At 41.4% G+C, this 20,620-nt stretch overlaps 1 protein-coding gene and 1 long non-coding RNA gene across 2 annotated transcripts in view; both read left to right on the forward strand.

The window, feature by feature from the left end:
- The window catches only part of ZNF334 (zinc finger protein 334), a 76,256-nt gene extending 68,113 nt beyond the window's left edge, over positions 1 to 8,143 (forward strand). The window contains exon 11 of the transcript XR_012089222.1: positions 3,358 to 8,143. The gene's annotated coding sequence lies outside the window, so the exon portion shown is untranslated. The remainder of the gene's footprint in view (positions 1 to 3,357) is intronic.
- Positions 8,144 to 19,366: 11,223 nt separating this feature from the next.
- Positions 19,367 to 20,620, forward strand: part of LOC140708923 (uncharacterized) — a 29,697-nt gene continuing 28,443 nt past the window's right edge. Inside the window, exon 1 of the long non-coding RNA XR_012089237.1 lies at positions 19,367 to 19,447. This is a non-coding gene — a long non-coding RNA (uncharacterized lncRNA). The remainder of the gene's footprint in view (positions 19,448 to 20,620) is intronic.

Here is a 20,620-nt window from a genome sequence, read left to right on the forward strand (position 1 = left end):
GTAATGAAAGTGGGGGTGCCTCAAGTAGGAAGTCACAACTTACACAAAGCCAGAGAGCTCACAAAAAAAAGAGAAAACCTGTGACTGTAATAAATGTGGAGAAAGCTTCCATAAGAAAACAGATCTCAGACAGCATCAGAGCACACACACAGGAAAAAAAAAACCCTATGAATGTAATGAATGTGAAAAATCCTTCTTTGTGAAGTCCAACTACAGTGAACATCAGAGAACTCACACAGGAGAAAAACCATATAAATGTAATGAATGTGGAAACTCCTTCTGCCAAAAATCAGCCTTCTCAGTACATCAGAGAATTCACATGGGAGCAAAACCATATAAAAGTGATGAATGTGGGAAAACCTTCTGTGTGAAATCAAACCTTACTCAACATCGAAGGACTCACACAGGTGAGAAACCCTATAAATGTAATGAGTGCTGGAGATCTTTCTGTGTGAAATCCAACCTTGTCGTGCATCAGAGAACTCATACAGGAGAAAAACCCTACAGATGTCCTGAGTGTGGGAAAACCTTCTATGAAAAGTCAGCCCTCACAAAATATGAGCTAAATCACACAGGGGAAAACCCCTATGAGTGTAATAAATGTAGAAAAACCTTCAGCCAGAGGTCCTCCCTCACCAAACATCAAAGGAAAATACACAAGAAGAAAACTCCCATCAATACCCTCCATGTGCAGAAACCTGCATCTTCAAGCCAAATTTGTCAAACATCAGCAAAATCACAGGGCAGAAACCCTAAGGTGTTAATATATGTAGGAAAGTATTTATTTATAGGTTATAATGAATAGGAATTAGAAAATTAGCATAGAAGTGAAACCACATGAATGCTTTGAACATGTGAAAGCTTTCAGCAAGTATTCAGAGCTGAGGAGGAAAAATTAATTTTAAGATATATGAATACAAAAATATTCTTGTGCATAAAGTGTTTAAGTAGAAGTCATATTTCTGATGTAATATCAGAGTAATTAAAAGATTAGAAAATGTCTTGTTCTTAATAGAATGTGAAACATGATCCTTTCATAAAACTGTGAATTATTTAAGTCATTGACAATAGCGTTAAATATGTGTGAAGATTTCCTGAAGTATATTGGGCTATATATGATTACATAGGATATGAGTGCGCTGTATAGCATAAATTATGTGTATGTTAGATTTACACATGGGAACCCACCACTGTCTCTGAATCACAACAATACAACATATTTTATAAGTGAAAATTGAACAGTCACACAACCTGTGGCCCAACAATTCCAATTCTAGATACATACCATAAAACAATAATTCTCAACTGGGTTTCCTAATGTGTGTTTGGAAATATGTTGTTTTGATTGTCAACATGATTGATGTGCTACAGGCTCTTGGTAGATGGGAGGCCAGAGATGCTAACTTCCCTACAATGTATCAGTGAAAGGACAGGAAATAGTCTTATCCAGAATACCAGTAGTTTCACTGCAAAAAAAAAAAATTGCCCTATAGAAATTCTTGCACATCTGCACCCACAAATGTGTACAAGAATGTTTACTGCAACATTGCAATAGTTTTTTAAAAAAAATTTACAGAAAATATCCAGATGTTGATTAACAATAAACTAAATAAGTGTTGGCACAGTCTTATGGTAGAAATAATATACATCAATGAAAATGAAACTCTTATTAAACACATCAGCATAGTTATATCTTAAAGTGATGTTGAATTTAAAAAAGGGAAAAATATAGATACTATGTTATGTTATTTATGTAAAGTTCAAAAACAAACCAAGAATACATTGTTCAGGAATACATACATAAGTAGTAAAATTAGAAAAGAAAGCAAATGGATGATTAACACAAAATCTACAATATCAGTTACATTTTAGGAGGAAGGAGGGGCTTACATTTATGGAGAGAAAAGAGAGCCTTCATGTTTCTTAAATGGGTTATGGATACACAGGTATTTCTTTTATTTTTATTTGTATCATGTGTATGCATATTTATATTCATATATGTATCTCTTAATAGAGTATCTTATTTTCAAGAAAAGCCTTAAAATAATGCATTAGAACATTAACAGAGGTGATGTTTTGTAGTAAGAGTTGTAAAGATTTTTTTTTACATTTATCTATTTTTCTGTAGTTCAAATCTCTTTAATGACTGTTTTCAAGTATCCATACCACTAGTCATTTAGGCCTACCCTTGATTTTCTTGATGGTCTTTTTCCATTTGTTTCCTAGTAGAATTTCTCCTAAATTTTTTAAAATGATAAAGTGAACACTGACCAAGATAGAAGAAGTAAGGAAAGTGAAAAAGAAAAGCAAAGTACAGTAGACTTTAAACAAGTAGAAACAAAAAAGAATCAATAATAAAAGTTATTACAAATAATATGAACAAATTGAATTCCTACATCAAAGACACAGATAGTTTAACAGTGAGTTGAAAAACTAAATCCAACTATGTATGGCTTGTAAAAAAAAAAAAAAGTACCTAAAACCAGGTGACAAAGGGAGTTTGAAATTTAAGGGATGACAAAAATAGATCCAGGTTTTTTTAAACATTTATCCGCTAAAGTGTGACAACATAAGGGTAGTGCTGTGATTACCTTGTTTAACCAAACTTCCATGGAGTTGTAGTCTAGGGAATAGGATGGATGTTAAAAGCTGTGGCAGGGCCTGCTAATCACCCTGCAGTAGCCATGGTTCCCTTCTTCCTTTAATAGTAGTACTCCCTAGTGAATGCTGGCAGGGCATATGGCCACCCAACTAGACTACATTTCCTATCCTATTTCGCTACCAGAAAAAACAAGAAGGAAATGGCACCTACCTGTCCATTGTAACTCTCACATGGATTATTTGGAGAGTGTAGACATTTATTTCCAATGGATTTATTGAGAATTTATCCTCCTTTGAATAACAACAAAAAGCTGAAGGCCATCAAATATACAACAATGATGGATTGGCTAAAGGAATTATCACACATCCAAAGGACAGAATATCTTGCTATATGTCAATAATAGAAAACTCTGCTATAGCAGAATTTACTACATGCCAAGCACTATTCTAGAATATAGATATAGATATAGATAGATATATTGATATGATAAAAATGTTATTTAATCCTCATAACAACCTATGAAGTAGATACTGTTATCCCCATTTTACAGATGGGTAGACCAAAGCACAGAGGTTAATTTGCCCAAGGGCATATACCTAGTAAGACATGGAGCCAGGATTTGAGTCTAGGAAGTCTGACACCAGAGGCCATGCTCCTAACCATTAGCTTCTTCACTGCTCATCAAAAGTGATCTTGTAGGGGAAAATCCACTGATAGGAAAATATATTCATGTTATGTTTCTTTTCTATCTGCAGTTAACATTTCTAACCTTTCATGGTCTGAGAATCCAGAGGAAACTGAAAAGGGCAGGGCAGGGAAGGGGCTTTCAGGTACGTCTCTTTTTTATTGATGGTGCTCTCTTCATTGTCATTTCTAGTGAGAAACTTTTAAAGATACCTTGTTTTGATTTTATTTGGAATGATGAACAGGGCACTAAGCATGGGGCAACTTCTAATCTTGACATTGCCTCTAACCAACTGTGTGACCTAGTCTAGCCCAATTTTATTAATCCTTAAATTGAGGAGGCATATTTAGATAATACTATAATGCCTTTCCATTTTTATCATTCTGAACTTTGTATGTCAATCTATAGGGCAATCAGCACATCCTTAGAGGCCGAAGGCAATGATGGATATAGTATGAGTGTAGCACCAGCTTAGGTCAGGAAAGAATGAGTGGAAAATAAATAAAGCATGTGTCTTCAGAGAATGTCTTTAGAGAAGGTTGAGACTGAATTTTCTCAGCTGCACCTGCTGACTCTCTCCTGTCTTGAGTGTGCCCTCACAGACATCCAATAAGCCTTTTCTTGTGGAGTCTTCCCCCTGCCAAGCCCCTCAGCTTAGCTCTCTGCTTTGAGAATTGCCCTGAAACGTCCATTGGCACACAACTCAAGTGGGTCTCTGCATGGGGTAACACCACGCAAATTTTGCACACTCTGAACAGAAGGATCAAGAATTGCTTATAGCCCAGCTCCTTGCCTGGGGCTTTTCCACACCTGCCTAGAGCTCTGGTGTGAGGTCTCACTGAATTTCTATTCCTGGAGTTTTGTCCTTGTAACATACAAGATACATTGCATTCACATGGAGTCAGTACCTGAGCCCCAAGCACAGCTTCACTTTAGACAGGACCTCCCACCTGATAACCTATTTGTCTCTGATAGTACCCATTGGCCCCTGAATCTCACACTGGCTTCTGGTAAACTCGAACCAGGGGTGCTAGGAACAAATAAAGGCCAGAGAGTACATAAGACACCCAGAAGCTGCAGAAATATAGTGTCCTCCAAAACACCAAAGAAACATCAAGAAATCCTGGGCCTAGGAGGCTGGAGTCCATTTTTATTTAACATTTATTTCTTGTGGAGTCATTAAGGTCATTTTGTGGGACTGAGTGCTGTGAATAATTCAAAGACAGTTAGCATCCAAGTCTGGGTTTTTTGGCAATATGGCGTATTGGCAAAGCACAACGTGCGATGGAAAGCAATTCTGGGATTTAACCCCAGCACTTCTGCCACCTACCTGTTGATGTTGGATGACTGACTTCACTTCTCTGAGCATCCATTTTCTTATTAAAATAAAGATGACATAAAATAATAAGATATCAATACTAACCTTACAATAAATATGTTAATTGGTACACTTAATTAAAAGAACCTAGCAAAGTATCTTGTGTAATAGAAGCAGTGGCTTTTATTAGGATCTTGTTATGCAGCAAGCAAGGGTATACATGCCGTATCACATTAATCTCCGAAACAGGCCTACAGGATAAGTTCTCTTTCCATGATCATCTCAAAGATGAGGATAACAAGGCTGATAGATATTCCTTAAAATTACTGGAGTTAGACCAGGCATGGTGGCTCACTCTTGTAATCCCAGCACTTTGGGAGACTGAGGCGGGCAGATCACCTAGGTCAGGAGTTCAAGACCAGCCTGGCCAACATGGTGAAACCTGGCTCTACTAAAAATACAAAAGTTAGCCAGGTGTGATGGCGCATGCCTGTAATCCCAGCTACTCTGGAGGCTGAGACAGGAGAATCACTTGAACCTGGGAGGCAGAGGTTGCAGTGAGCCGATGTCGTGCCATTGCACTCCAGCCTGGGCAACAGAGTGAGACTCCATCTCAAAAAAAAAAAAAAAAAAAAAAATTTACTGGAGTTATCGACAAGCCCAGATCCCATAGAGAGTTTGTACTCTCCTTGCCTCTTCCAAATCAGCACAAAATATTCATGTTCTTCCTAGTTGCTCTCAAGGAACTTACCTCTTAGAGTACCAGGCTGCATGGTGGCCAGGCTATACTTGGCAAGAGCAGAGTTTCTAGAATCATCTCTTGTGCACTTTGATGCACATTCCTGGCCTCCCATCCAGTACTCTATTCCAGAGAAGGAAGCAAATGCCCACTCTCCAGCCCTGCACCCAGCACATAGGGAGCCAAGGCCTTCTCTTGCCTGCCATTCCCTTGAGACCAAGTCTAGGACAGCCTGGGAACACTTAATAAGATTCCTCAATGTTTTGTTTCTACCTTACAGCAGCACAGGTCAATTCCACCCCCAATCTCTCGGCAAAGGTACTTTGCAAGACACTTTCAGTTTGGTTCCTAGGACCGATACTTTTGACGAACAAAGATGTGGAGTCTCCCCCATAAGGCTGTAGACAGAGCAAGAGCAACCTCTTTTCCTAAAATGGAACTGTATGTGTGCAGAAGGAGCTACTGAACATCTGTCCCTGGTGACTTCCTCTGGGCATTGCAAGACCCCATTTCCCATAAATCTCTGTGGCACCTTTATTTGTGATTATGCAAGAGTTTCTGCTTTATTGGGTACACTGAACGCTTGCTCTCAAGGTATTTTTTTTTTCTTTCCCATAAATGCAGGATTCTTTCAGTACCCACAGAGATTATAATTAGAAATGGTTTAAACACAATCTCTGTGTGTGTCTGTGTGTGTGTGTGTGTGTGTGTGTGTGTAAAATCAGGAAGTTGCCACAAGGTATAAATCAATTCATCTATTAATATACATGAGACACTTAAATAAAACTCTAGGAAATGGAATCCAACAAGGTACTGAGAGAATAATAACCATAAGCATTTCTTTTGGGAATGCAAAACAACAACAAAAGCAATCATTCAAAAGGAAAGCATTGGTCACCTTTGGAGGATGCTTTGAAAACTGGAAAATAAAGGGAAAGAATCATGAATTCTGCCTTTCCTGTATGAACTGTTCCTCAGGGTAACCAAATAATTGTGAGGGGAATGTTTCTCTTGCCAGAAGTATTACAACCAGCAAATGAAGAAATCATGTTAAAATAAGTATATTACCATTTTGTAATCCCTAATGCATTAGTGGAGCTGGGCAATGATCATCAACAGCTGCTAACATTAAAAAAACAAAAACAAAAACAAAAGTGGGAGGCCATGCACAGTGGCTCACACCTGTAATCCTAGCACTTTGGGAGGCCGAGGCAGGGGAATCACTTGAGGCCAGGAGTTCAAGACAAGCCCAGGCAACATGGCAAAATACTGTCTCTGCTAAAAATACAAAAAAAATTAGCTGGGCGTGGTGGTGCACACCTGTGGTCTCAGCTGCTTGAGAGGTTGAGGTGGGAGAACCACCTGAACCCAGGAAGTCAAAGCTGCTGTAAGCCAAGGCCACTGTAGTCTAGCCCTGGCTACAGATGTCTCAAAAACAATTTGTCTCGAAAAACGTGGGGGAAGCAACAATAATTACGTACCTTCTGATGAAAGAATGTACCACCATATATTCATGTTCAAAACTTGCATCTAAATCTGATCAAGGCCAGGTGTGATGGTTCACACCTGTAATCCCAGCACTTTGGGATCACCTGAGGTGGGCGGATCACCTGAGGTCAGGAGTTCGAGACCGGCGTGGTCAACATGGCCAAACCCCATCTCTACCAAAAATACAAAAATTAGCCAGGCGTGGTGGCACATGCCTGTAATCCCAGCTACTTGGGAGGCTGAGGATGGAGGATCACTTCAATCTGGAAGGCAGAGGTTGCAGTGAGCCAAGGTCATACCACTGCAACTCCAGCCTGGATGACAGAGTGAGACTCCCTCATAAATAAATAAATAAATCTGATCAAGCCTCTGGTACCAATTTACATGAAATGACAGGAACAAAGGAACATGTTGCATGACTTCTCAGAGATGTAATCAGCAAGCCTAGGTGTGGGGAAGTAGGACAAAGGATCTGGTTCCTTAACAAATAAAAAGGGGAACAGGAAAAGCAACTGAATAATATATAGATTTTAAAGCCTCAGAGATCTTTACACATTCTGATACAAGGAGGAGGAGCTTCATTCCCTCCCCTTGAGTATGGGCTGCACTTGGTGACTTATATTTAGTGAATAGAGTATGAAAAGAGGAAAATAGTACCTTCATAGTGAAGAGACCTGGCAGACACTACCAGAACCAAGTGATAAGGTTAATGACACCAGTGACAAGTCACATGGATATCATACGCTCCCTGATATGATTAAAAGCATACATCACCTCCATGATATTCTTTCCCAAAATGTATAACTCTAGTCTAATCATGAGAAAACATCAGACAGACCCAAATTGAGGGACATTCTACAAAATACTTGACCAGTACTTTTCAAAAGTTTATAGAAACTACAATCATATATATGAAAATTATATTTAAAAACATAAGAAAATGTGTGTAGGACATATGCACCTGACAACTAAGGAGATGGTTGTATGTAGGCTACTGCAATAGAGAGAAGTTCATTAATTAGAAACATGTTTTAAAAAGAGGACTTGGGGTTTTATAACACAAGGGAGTCATTAAGGGAAGGGTGATCTAAGTCATATAGGGAAGGCGTGTTTTTTGCAATTAGCCATTTCCTGAAACACACAAGAGTGGGGCATTTCTTATCCATTCCTATTTTCCTGGAGTGAATAGCTCAGGTAAAGTTGAATGCATCCATTCAAAAGAAGAAACAACACTGTACTCCAGCCTGGCGACAGAGTAAGACTCTGTCAAAAATAAATAAATAAGAAGAAAACAAGAAGAAGAAGAGGAAGAGGAGGAAGAAGAAGAAGAAGGTGGGGGAGGAAACAAATGTCAGATAATCTCACTTCCTGGAAATAATAACGTTTAATGTGGTTGTTTTTCAAATCTGGAATTATTAAAGAACTACATCTTATGATTATCTCTTCACTCAGCAATATATTTTTATAATGTAACTGTCTCAAATGTCTGTAACACTCAGGGAAATAAGCTCCCATTCAAAAGCGTAGTAAACATAAATATACCTGGGTGAAGCACCAGAGGATATAAACAGGCAATTTGCAGAATGACAACTCTCAAAAACTAACACTCATATGAGAGGTGCTCACAAATGTTAATAATCCAGGAAATGCAAATTGATGCAACAGTGAGATATAATTTTACACCTATTAGATTGGCAAATATTAGGAAGTTCAGTAAAACTGAGTGTTGCGGGGATGGTGGATTACAGCAACCTCATGCACTGACCTCCTAATTGGACAAATTGAGGAATCCCCCAGTGTGTATGGCTTGATGGAAAACAGGCTCCAGCTTCCACCAGGGCTGCTGCAGGATGCTGTACATTTTCTTTCCACACCTGCCGACAGGCAGGGCCTGGGCCCGCTCCCTGCGACTGGCCACTCAGGTTAGCCTTCCCAAGAATTTGAATCAGGTGCTAAAGGTACGAAGACCCCAGAAAAGTTAGCGATTCTTCTCAGAAGAAGCAATGGACTCCAGCACCCAGCAGTATGGCTTTGAGTGTCCAGTGTGTTTCTGCCTGTGGCAGGGTCCTCCCAGGACTGCTTGTGTGCACAGCTTATCAGTGTTCTTCCCAGCTTGGAGACCCTGGGTCCCCATCCGGGAGTGCTTGGTTCTTCAGCTTTCAGGAAGATGGAGTAGACACGCTTCTCCCTATTCCTCCCAGTAAGGACAACTAAAAATTCTGGACATTTGGGAAACTTTAAGCCATTATTTCTTTGAATACCTTTTCAGCCTTGTCTTCTTTCTTTTCTTCTTCTGCAACTTCAGTGACACAAACATTGGGTCTTGTGATAGTCTCACAGGTCCCTGAAGCTCCGTTCATTTTTTTCCATTTATTTTCTCTCTGTTTTTCAGTCTGGGTGGTTTCTCTAGTAATAGTTACCAATTCAGTGATTTTTTTTTTTCCTCTCTCTCCTCTATTTGGCTATTGAGCCCATCCATTTATTTTGGTTATTGTATTTTTTCAGTAGATTTAGTTTGTATATAAAGCAAGTATAAGAATATTCTGAAAAGTGGAGAAAAGAAGGCAGACCAGCCAGGAGACTTGGGACCATCATAGTGCGTTCTCCTGGCTTTCATTTTGTCTCATATATCCCAGACTTGAATTGAAGAAGTTCACGACCTGGAAGCTCTAGTGTTTGAGATGGGGGGAAAAGTCCCAACAAAAACCTACTCCCTCTAGACAAAGCAAAAACAAAACAGAAAGCAGAAAAGGGGCAGCCTTACAAGATAGAAACCCTTGAGACAATAACCTTTCTACTCCAGCCAAACACCACAGAAAAGACTGTGGCCCACCCACACTCACACAAGCAAAGGCAGAGTGGAGATCCTAGAATTCCACCCACACCAGGCTGTAAAGAGGCACCTCAACTCTCCCCATGGGCTCCCTGCAATATCAGTGAAGACAGTGGGGGAGCCTGGACTTCCGCTCCCATCCAGCAGTTACGAGGTGCCCCTCTCTGCTCTGCTGGGGCAGTGTCCCAGAAAACCCAGAGGAGGGTCAGGACTTTCACCACCAACTAGTGGTAATGAGGCCACCACCACTGTGGTGTCAGTGGAGGCCCCTTGGGGAGCAGTCATAAGCCATCCCACCCAATTGTCCCCCAAGTCAGGGAGGTCTTAGTAGAGGCCTACGGAGAAGCTGGAATTCCCATTCCCACAACCAGTAACGAGGAGAGAAAAGAAAGAGGGTGAAATGGAATGAAACATCAAGGATGAAATGGGATATCACTACAGACTCTGTATACATCAGAAAGATAGTAGGGAATACTACAAACAACTCTACATACACACATTTGACAGCTTAGATTAAACAAGCCAATTCCTCAAAAACTATATCTCACCCAATATGAAATGGAATTTTAAAACTGAATTTGTAATTTTAAAACTAAAATTTAAAAACATCTCCTAGACCAAGAGAGTTCACTGGAGAATTCTACCAAAAGTTTAAAAAAGAATTAACACTAATTCTACAAAATCTCTTCCAGAAAATTGAAGATGAGGGTAGACTTTCCCATTTATTTTATGAAGCTAGTACTAAATCTGATACTCAAACCAAAAAAAAGATAGATAGTACAAAAAACAAAAGACTAACATCATGAATATAGATGCAACTTTTTTTTAAATTAGCAAGTAGAATTCAACAATGTAAAAAAAAGTATACACAATGACCAAGTTGAGGGTGGCTTGTGCTGGCCTGCAGGTGCCCCTTGCTGTGAGCAGCCTGGGTGCCATGGACAGTGGCAGGAGGCTGATAGGCTCTGGGGCAGAAGGGGGCAGATCCCCAGTGAGGCCCCACCTTCAGGCCAAGGAGGGCCTGAAGGCTGGGGTCGGGCTACCAGCCCCACAGACCAGAGTGGGAGCTTGTGGTGCCTTTTCTGGGCCTGCCCATGGCTACCCATGGACCAGCTGGCATACACTTTCCCCCCTCTGAAGCCCATAATACCCCTGGGCTCAACCAGAGCTGAGCAGACACTGGGATGACCAACAGCAGAGAGGAGCTACCCACTCCAGAGCCTACTCTCTGCTGAGAGCTGCAGAGACAATGGGACCACCTGCAAGCAAAGAGGAGCTTCCCACTCCAGGGTCTCCTCTTTGCTAGGAGCTGAACACTCATCAGGACACCCTGGCTGTGGAAAGGAGCTACCCACTGCAGGTTTCCTCTGAACTGTCCTATCACTCAATAAAGCTCCTTTTCATCTTGCTCAGAGCCTCCATTTGTCTGCGTACCTCCTTCTTCCTGGTTATAGGACAAGAACTTGGGACCCATTGAATGGCAGGGCTAAAAGGGCTGTAACACAAACAGGGTTGAAATATGTCCCTTGCTCGCTACATTGAGGGTGAAGAGAAAGAACGGCTGTGGCCCTTAGGGGATCCCAGACCTTGGAGCTCCCCAAGCCCGGTCTATGACTCCTTTTTGGGAGCCCCGTGGTTCCTGGCATCTCCAAGCTTCCAGGCACCACTGTGTTCCCCGGTTCCAGCTGTGGAAGCTGCGTGCAGTGTGCCTGGCCCAGCCACAGCCTCACAGAGAACTAGTGCCTATGCCAGCACCTGGAGCTGCCCACCCCACTGCAGCAGCTGACATGTCAGACTGCACAGTGACCAGACCCCACGCTTGCTCACACACCCCTTGCCACTCCATGCCTGACTTGCCTTTGGCAGACGTGGGATCCAGGCTGGTAGCATGAGCTGAGCACAGCCTGCCAGGCCAAGTGGGCAGAAGGAGCCCAGTGGGCCCAAACAAAACTTGGGCAAAGGGGCCACTGGCCACAGAGGTTTCTGGCCAGAAAAGCAACACCCCAAAGATCTTGTAACAAAGTGGGGCTTAGTGCAGGAATGCAGGGCTGTTTTACTATTCACAAATCAGTCAACATAATCCAGCATATTAACAAAAGAAAATTGATACAAAAGAAAATTGATCTTACCAATCAATACAGAAAAAGCATTTGACAAAATACCCATTCATGGGTTTAAAAATGCTCAGAAAAATAGAAATAGAGGGAATTTGTCCTAACTTGTTAAAGAGCATCTATAACAACTCCACAGCCAGCATCATACTTAACAGTGAAAGAGTGAATGACTGTACCCTGAGAACAGGAACAGGGCAAGGATGATTGCTCTTACCATTATTGTTAAACAGTGTTAGAAGTTCTACCCAATGCAATAAGGTAAGAAAAGGAAATAAAAGGCATATAGATCAGAAAGGTAGTAATAAAACTGTCCCTATTTGCAGATAACATGCTTATCTAAGTAGGAAAACTCAAAGATCTACCAAAAATAGAATCAAAACCAAAAACTCCTAGAGCTGATAATTGACTTCAGCTAGACCGCTGGAATATGTTGTATTTCTTTATACTAGCAATGAACACATGGGCACTGAAATTTAAAATACAGTAGCATTTACAGTGTATCAAAAAACAAAATACTTAAATTTAAATCCAACAAAACATGTACAGGGCTTGCATGCTGATAACTACTCAGGTTTAAATTGTAAGAGATAGAACTTTCAGAAAAAAAAAAAAAAGAAAATATTTGGGATCTAGATAGTGAGGCAAAGAACTACAAAATTGCTGATGAAAGAAATTTCAAAAATCTAAAAAAAGAATGACCATACTTACTTATGGATTAGAAGACTTAATATGGTAAATCTGTCAATTCTTCCCAAGTTGATATAAGGATTTAATGCAATTCTTGTTGTTACAGGCTAACTGAGTTCTACTGTAACACCTAATTGGGAAAAAGGGCAAGCAGGTTTTATTCCTGGCCAGGAACGGAGGAGGGAGCTCTTTCTCTAAAGATTCCTTCTCCCTGAGCTATGAGAAGCTGGGGGATTTTAAGGCGTTAGATGTGGGGCAGGGAGGTAGGTAAACACATGTGGGGAGGAACTCCAGACGTGCAGGTGCAGATCATGAACATGCTTCTTCACATAATGTATATTCAGAAAATGGCAGCAATTATCTTCTATGGGTGAGGCTTTAGCATTATGATGATATGTTAATGATCTAAAGGTAACACGGGGTCGCTGGTTCAGGTTTGCCCCGGTTTCACACAGGCCTTATCTTCCTCTGATAATTGGCAAGGACTCCTGCAGCCCCCGGGCCATCTGGAGTTCTTTTAACCAAGCTTACCTATAGATAAAGAAATAGAAAAATCTGTTTAAGAAAAGAATAATGAGTTTTTTCAGTTATCTACTGTTTAAGAAAATAATGAGCTTTCTCAGCTGTATCTCCAGGGCTGCCCTAGTAACACTATCAAAATCCCAGCAGGATTTTTTGTAGATATAGGCAACATTATTTGAAAGTTTGTATGGAAAGGCAAAGGCACTGGAATAGCTAACACAATTTTGAAAAAGAATAACAAAATGGGAGGAATCAGTTCCCAGTAATCAAGACTATGTGGTATTGGAGGATGGATAGACACATAGATCAATGGAATACAACAAAGAATCCAGAAATAGACCCACACAAATATGTCCAACTGACATTTTGCAAAAGTGCAAGAGCAATTCAGTGGACAAAAGACAGTCTTTTCAACAAAAAAAATGGTTCTGGAACAGTAAGACATCTATAAGCAAAAAAAGAAGGAAGAAGAAGAAAGAACAGAACCTCACCCTAGGTCTCACACCTTACATTAAAATTAACTTAAAATAAATCTCAGGTTTAAATTGTAAGAGATAAAACTTTCAGAAAAAAAAATACAAGAAAATATTTGGGATTTAGATACTGAGGCAAATAATTGAAAACAAAAGCACAATCCATAAAAGGAAACTTTGGACTTCATCAAAATTAAAAATTTTTGTTCTGCAGAAGATCTTGCTACAAGGATGAAAAGCTACACACTGGGAGAAAATATTTGCAAACCATTCATACCACAAAGAACTAGTACCTAAAATGTACCAGTGTTTTGTTGTATAAATGGTTTGCAAATATTATTATATATCCCCTGATATAAGGAATTCTCAAAGCTTAACAGAAAAAAAAATCAAATTAGAAAATGGGCAAAAGATGTTATCAAAAAAAGATATACAGATAGTAAGTAAGCACATGAAAAGATGTTTAACATCCATTAGCGAAGTAAAAATTAAAAACACAATGAGCTATCATTGCATTCCTATCAGAATGACTAAAATCAAAAATAGTGACAACACCAAATGCTGGTGAGGATGTGGAGAAACAGGACCATTGTACATTGCTAATGAAAATGTAAAATGGTACCACCACTCTGGAAAACAGTTTGACAATTTCTTAAAAAATTAAATATGCAACTACCATAAGATCCAGCAATTGCAATCCTGGGCATTTATTCCAGAGAAATAAAAATTTGTGTTCACTCTGAAAAATGGACATGGATGTACATAACAGCTTTATTTGTAATAACCAAAAACTGAAAACAGTCTAGATGCCCTTCACTGGGCAAGTGGTTAAACAAACTGTGGTGCATGGATACCATAGAATGCCACTCAGTGATCAAAAGGAATGAGCTACTGATACATGCAACAGCCTGGATGAATCGCCAGAGAATTGTGCTGAGTCAAAAAAGTTACATACTGTATTGGTGCTTGAGGGCTCAGGAGGGTCTCCAGATGCCCCATTTCCAGCTGGTGTCCAGATTCTTGGCACCATCACAAGAAAGAGTTCAGGGATGAGTCAGAATAAAGCCAAAGGCAAGAAGCTTTTATTGCAAATTGAAAGTACACACTTAGAAGTGTGAGCCTGCTTGAGAGAATAAGTCACACATAATAGAGTTTGGGTGTCTAATTTTATGAGTGTTTCTTTAATTAAGGGGTGGAATATCCTGGAAAAGGAGGGGATTTCAGGGACATCCCCCCTCCACTCCAGTTATTACCCCGTTTCTGCATTACTTGGATTTGCCTGGAAGAGTCATGGACATTGTCACCCTGACCAGAGTTTCAGCCATTTTATTTCCCTTATTTTGGGTTTTCTGTTATGCTATGGTTTCTTTACCTAGTTCTTGTTTATTTGACTGGTTCTTCTTTCTGTTCTCTCTCTCTCTCTCTCTTTCTTTCTTTCCTTCCTTCTTTTCCTTTTTCTTTCTTTTCTTTCTCTTCTTTCTTTCTCTCTCTTTCTCTCTTTCTTTTCTTTCTTTCTTTCTCTCTTTCTTTTCTTTCTTTCTTTCTTTCTCTCTCTCTCTCTCTTTTTCTTTCCTTCTCTCTCTCTTTCTTTTTTTTTTTTTTAAAAACAGTCTCACTCTGTTGCCCAGAGTGGAGTGCAGTGGCATGATCTCAGCTCACTGCAACTGCTGCCTCCCAGGTTCAAGTGATTCTCCTGCCTCAGCCTCCTGAGTAGCTGAGACTACAGGTACCCACCACCACGCTCGACTAATTTTTGTATTTTTAGTAGGGGCAGGGGTTTCATCATGTTGGCCAGGCTGGTCTCAAACTCCTGACCTCAAGTGATCTGTCCGCCTCAGCCTCCCAAAGTGCTGGGATTACAGGCATAAGCCACCACACCTGGCCTTTGGCTAGTTCTTATTTGAGTTTTTCCATCCTCCTGTGACCACCCAGTGCTGTTCCCATCTCAATATCATTCTGTTGGTATAGCATTCTTGAAATGACAAAATTTTACAAATGGAGAACAGATAAGTTGTTGCAGGAGCTAAAGAGGGGGTGTGATTGGAAGGAAGGGAGGGTGGCTACAACAGAGCACCATGGGGGATGCTGGTGCTGATTGACATGTTCTGTATCCTGACTGTATCATTGTCAATATCTTGGCTGTGATATTGTTTTGCAAGATGTTACCACTGGAGCATACTGGGTTAAGGGTACACAGGATCTCCCTGTATCATTTCATACAAATGGGTGTGAATCTACAATTATTTAAAAGTGAAATTTAATTTATTAAAAAGGATCTTAGCAGTGATCCACACACAATGTAGGTTAGCTGTTACTACTGGGATGGAGAAGGGAAGAGGAAAAGAAAAGAAATAAATCACCTAAGGAACTAAGGCATCTACCTTATGTTTGTAGTGAATACAGATTTTCAAAAGCATGCCCCCCCAAAAGTGACTTTCCACCACATAACTTTCCTTTTTATCACTGAGTGGTGTTCCCCGGTACGTGTGCACTACCGTTTGTTTAACCAACCATTTGCCCAGTGAAGCACATCTAGGTTGTTTTGGTTTTGGCTGTTACAAATAAAGCTGCTATGGACATTCATGTCCATCTTTTGGAGTGAACATACACCTTCATTTCTCTGGGATACATGTCCAGGAGTGCGATTGGTGTGGTATTTTCCATTATCCCTTTAAATCTGTACCATAGGGCTAGCTCTCGCCCTGCACCTGGATGGGACCTCAGCCAGGCAGCCGCCATAACCTCTCTGATTGTTCTTAGGTAATAAACAACTAGTAGCTAGTTATGCAAGCAGCTGCATGTCTGACTCTGCGTCCCCGTTCTGCTTGATGAAGAAGACCTAATCTAGTCCCATGCTGATAAACTAAATCAAATTCAGAGACTTCTGAGTCCTTTCATATGGAGAACTCGGACACAGTCAGAATTGTTTTCTCTCCTTTCGCCGCCTCCTCTTTAGAATGAACGCTGAACTTGGGGGACAGAGGGGTGCACAGAGGCAGTGGTGGGGAGAGATGGGGTGCTGTTTCTCCATCCCATCTTGGTAGAGATTGTCTCCATCTTTATCTGGCCTCCTGCTCCTGGGAGAAGCTGGTCCTTGGCACTGGTGTTGCATGGGTTCCGGGGATAGTGCTTGCATGGACCCCAGGCATTGACTCAGTGCGTCTTAGCCCACTAGGGTGCTCATCCATGGTGTGGAACCACATCATCCACTGCTTCCCAGCAAGGCTGTCCCAGCCATGTCCCGACCAAACATGACTCAAGGTACAAAATCATAAAGCAGGTTTATTTTTATTTTCCTCTATCCTTTTAAATCTGTTCTGTAGGGCTAGTTCTTCCCTTGCCCTTGGATGAGACCTCAGGCAGTCTTCATAATGTCTGTGGTTGCTCATAGGTAATAAACAACTAGCAGCTAGTCATGCAGGCCCCTGTACACTACCTCTGTGTGATTCCCGTGTCACCACTTGCTCCCTAGGGGAGAGACTGGCTTATTTTCTGCTTGCCACAGTGTTTGCTGCTTTCTCAAAGTATGCTGAACCTTTGGCCTTGAGTTCCACCGCTTCACGACAGCCCATGGAGTGGGTAGCATCCATCCAAGCCCATGGTGTCACCCGTGGGACCTGAGGGCAGGGAAACCAGCACAGCTCTGCAGATACACATGCTGCTTGCTGCGCTTGGAGTGAGAAACTGTCTTGCTCTCATCTGTTGCCTGCTTTGGGCACCATGGAAGGTTTATTCCTGGCCATCCTCAATGAGCCTGGGGCTTTTCCCTAACACCCTGTCTACACCACACCAAAGGGAAGGAGCAGCTCCCTAGGGGAACCAACCCTCCTGAGCCATGCATGTTAGACTCACAGGACCCTGGTTCCAATTCCTCATGTGTGGTTTAGTCTTACCTGAGTATCTCTTTCTTTTATTTCCAACTTTTATCTTAAGTTCAAGGGTACACGTGCAGGATGTGCAGGTTTGTTACATAGGTAAACATGTGCCATGGTGGTTTGCTGCACAGAGCATCCCATCACCCAGGTATTAAGCCCATCCGTCATCCATTAGCTATTCTTCCTGATGCTCTCCTTCTTCCCACCCCCGCCCTTTGACCTCACCCCAGTGTGTGTTTTTCCCCTCCATGTGCCCATGTGTTCTCATCACTTAGCTTCCACTTATAAGTGAGAACATGCAGTATTTGGTTTTCTCTTCCTGAGTTAGTTTGCTAAGGATAATGGCCTCCAGCTCCATCCATGTCCCTGCAAAGGACAGGATCTTGTTCCTTTTTATGGCTACATAATATTCCATGGTATGTACCACATTTTCTTTAACCTCTATCATTGATGGGAATTTACTGGGGAAGCATCAGGATTTTCTTCTGCCACTTCTGCCTCTGTTTTACAGAGCCTGAGTTTTTTTTTCTCAATCTGTGTGGAACAGCGTTTTGCAGAAGGCTAGCACTGCAAGACTTAACCCAAGTCATCCTCACTCCTCTTCTGCTCCAACTTCCAGGAGAAAAGGGAAATCATCAGGTAATAATGCCCTAAATATCCCGAACTTCTACCCTACCTCTACCTGCCCCTCATTTTCCTTTCTGTCTCAGAGGCCAGGGAGGGGACTCCCCTCTAAAGCCAGTAAGAACCTGGCTTGGGAACTCCAGAGGAGGGGACTGTGGGCTTTGGAGTCAGAGAAAACTGACTCGGAATGCCATTGTGACTCCTCACCACTGTGTGGTTCTGACTCAGTTATTAAACCATGCTGGGCCGCAAACCCAAGTCTAGCTCTAAGTGCACGGCCTGTGATGAATGCTGGGCAAACAGCTGCTAAATGAATGGGCTGCATTCAATTTATTGGAGGATGTTCCTGAAATGCCCAGCAGAGGGCTCTAGTTGCACAGAAAAGACTCGTCCACTACTCTGCCTGGGTTGAAAGCTCTCTGCCTGCCAAACCCCTTTGCCTCATTTCAGGCCCCCATTTTCATGAACCTACATTAATGCATAGCTCTGGGGAAACACTTTTTTGCAGTTATGTGTGTCACTACGCTTCCATCAAAGAGTCAAATCAGATAGCTTTACATTTTCATTACAATACTGCTTTTTCCCTGCCTACTTGGATTTTTTTCTGATGGGAATAAGTCATGATTTCTCAACAGGGCAAGAGAGCCCCCAAAGCAATGAATATTGGTTCTTAAGATGCCCCTAACATCTTAGCTGTTACGTCTATTTGTGGCCCTGCAGAATACCACAGTATGTAAACAGACACACGGTGTATCTGCAGTATTATATTTTCATGGGGACGTGGACAATTAGAAAAACAAATGTAAAATGGTTCCTTGGAGGAGCTGTAAGTTTAAAAATAAGGGTTGAGCAATACTGGAATGAGGGAAGATGAATCAAGAGAAGATACCATCATTGTCACACACTTGGAGTTAGGGACACATAAGATAAGCCTTTCCTGGAACGTGGGGTACGCATGACACTGTCCAACCTCAGTAGTACTAACTGGAGATCCTGTCATTGTTTAAAACCTCCCACACACCTCACCCCTACCCCTGGGAGAACTTAAGTTCCAGTGCTCTGCTCTCATCAACCCCAAAGTTTCCTCTTGCTCCTTCATACTCCCTCCTTCCCATCCCCCTATCCCATCCCCCATCCCCAAGGAACCACTGATCTATTTTGTGTCACTCTAGATGAGTGAGCATTTTCTAGAAGGTGTTTTATAAGTGGAATCATAGCCCAATTTATTCTTTCATTCACTTGGTGGATATTTGGGTTGTGTCCAGCTTGGGGCTGTTGTAACTAAAGCTGCTATGACTATGAATGTATAAGTTTTTGTGTGGACATATATGCTCACTTCTCTTTTTTTATTATTGGTTTTTTAGAGACAGGATCTCACTCTGTTGCCAGGCAGGAATGCAGTGATGAGGTCACAGCTCACTGCAGCCTCAACCTCCCGGACTCAAACGATCTTCCCACCTCAGCCTCCCAAGTAGCTGGAACTACAGGTATAGATCACCAAACCTGAATAATTTTTTAAAATTGTTTCTCTTGAGTAAGTACCTAGGAATAGAATCACTGGGTTTTATGACAAGTGTTTGTTTGACTTTTTAACAAAGGGGCTGATTAAAGTATCTTTCCCCAGGCAGTGGGGCCCCCCAGGGGAGGGAGCCACCTTCTGTAATTCAAAAGGATTCTTTCCTAGGAAGACTTCTTAAGAGATGTCACATATTCATATTCATCCTTCAGAGAGCAGGGAGTTGACAACCACATCCAGTTATGCCAAGACGATTTTCGGGAACTTCTCTCCAGAGGACAGAAAACACATATTACACATGTAATCTCTGGCATGACAGAATACATTTGCTGTAATATAAAAATATGAAAAATACATTAAAGTACTGTAGGAGATGCAAAATTTTACCTTACCTTTTTAGAGTTTTTTTTCTAACTGGGCCTGAGAATGAAATTGACATAAGACAGATCAACAGAAGAAAAGCACACACAGTTATTTAATGCAAGTTTTACCTGCACAGGAGCCTTCATAAGGAAACAAAGGCCCAAAGATGCTGTTAGAGAAGAATGCTTATAAACTGAAATGGACAAAGTATCGTAAGTCATGAAAATGAGACGAGGCAAAGAGGCTGGGGCTAGGGTGGTTGATCGGGTGGAGAAGTGACTAGGAAGATAGGAATTAGTCGAACCGGATCTGTGTGTAAAGGTTTCCCAAGGTCTCACCTTCCTGTCCTTGATGATAAGAATGCTACTTTCTTTCTGCTATAGGGAGGGCATCTTTCACATGGGAATTTTATCTCCTGCTTTTAAGAAACAGAAGGAAAATCAAGGCAATCTTCTCATACCTGCTGTTTTTCAAGTGCCTTTAACTCAAAATAGTCACTATGCCAAAGTGGCATATTTTTAACTCCTTCAGTATAAAGAATAAAGTTAGGCTGGGCACAGTGGCTCATGCCTGTAATCCCAGCACTTTGGAAGGCCGAGGCAGGTAGATCCATTGAGGTCAGGAGTTTGAGACCAGCCTGACCAACATGGTGAAATCCCACCTCCACTAAAAATATAAAAATTAGCCAAGCATGGTGGTGTGCACCTGTAGTCCTAGCTACTTGGGAGGCTTAGGCAGGAGAATCACTTGAACCCAGGAGGCAGAGGTTGCAGTGAGTTAG

This window comes from Chlorocebus sabaeus, chromosome 2 (genome assembly GCF_047675955.1).
Source record: "Chlorocebus sabaeus isolate Y175 chromosome 2, mChlSab1.0.hap1, whole genome shotgun sequence".
NCBI classification, from domain to species: domain Eukaryota; kingdom Metazoa; phylum Chordata; class Mammalia; order Primates; family Cercopithecidae; genus Chlorocebus; species Chlorocebus sabaeus.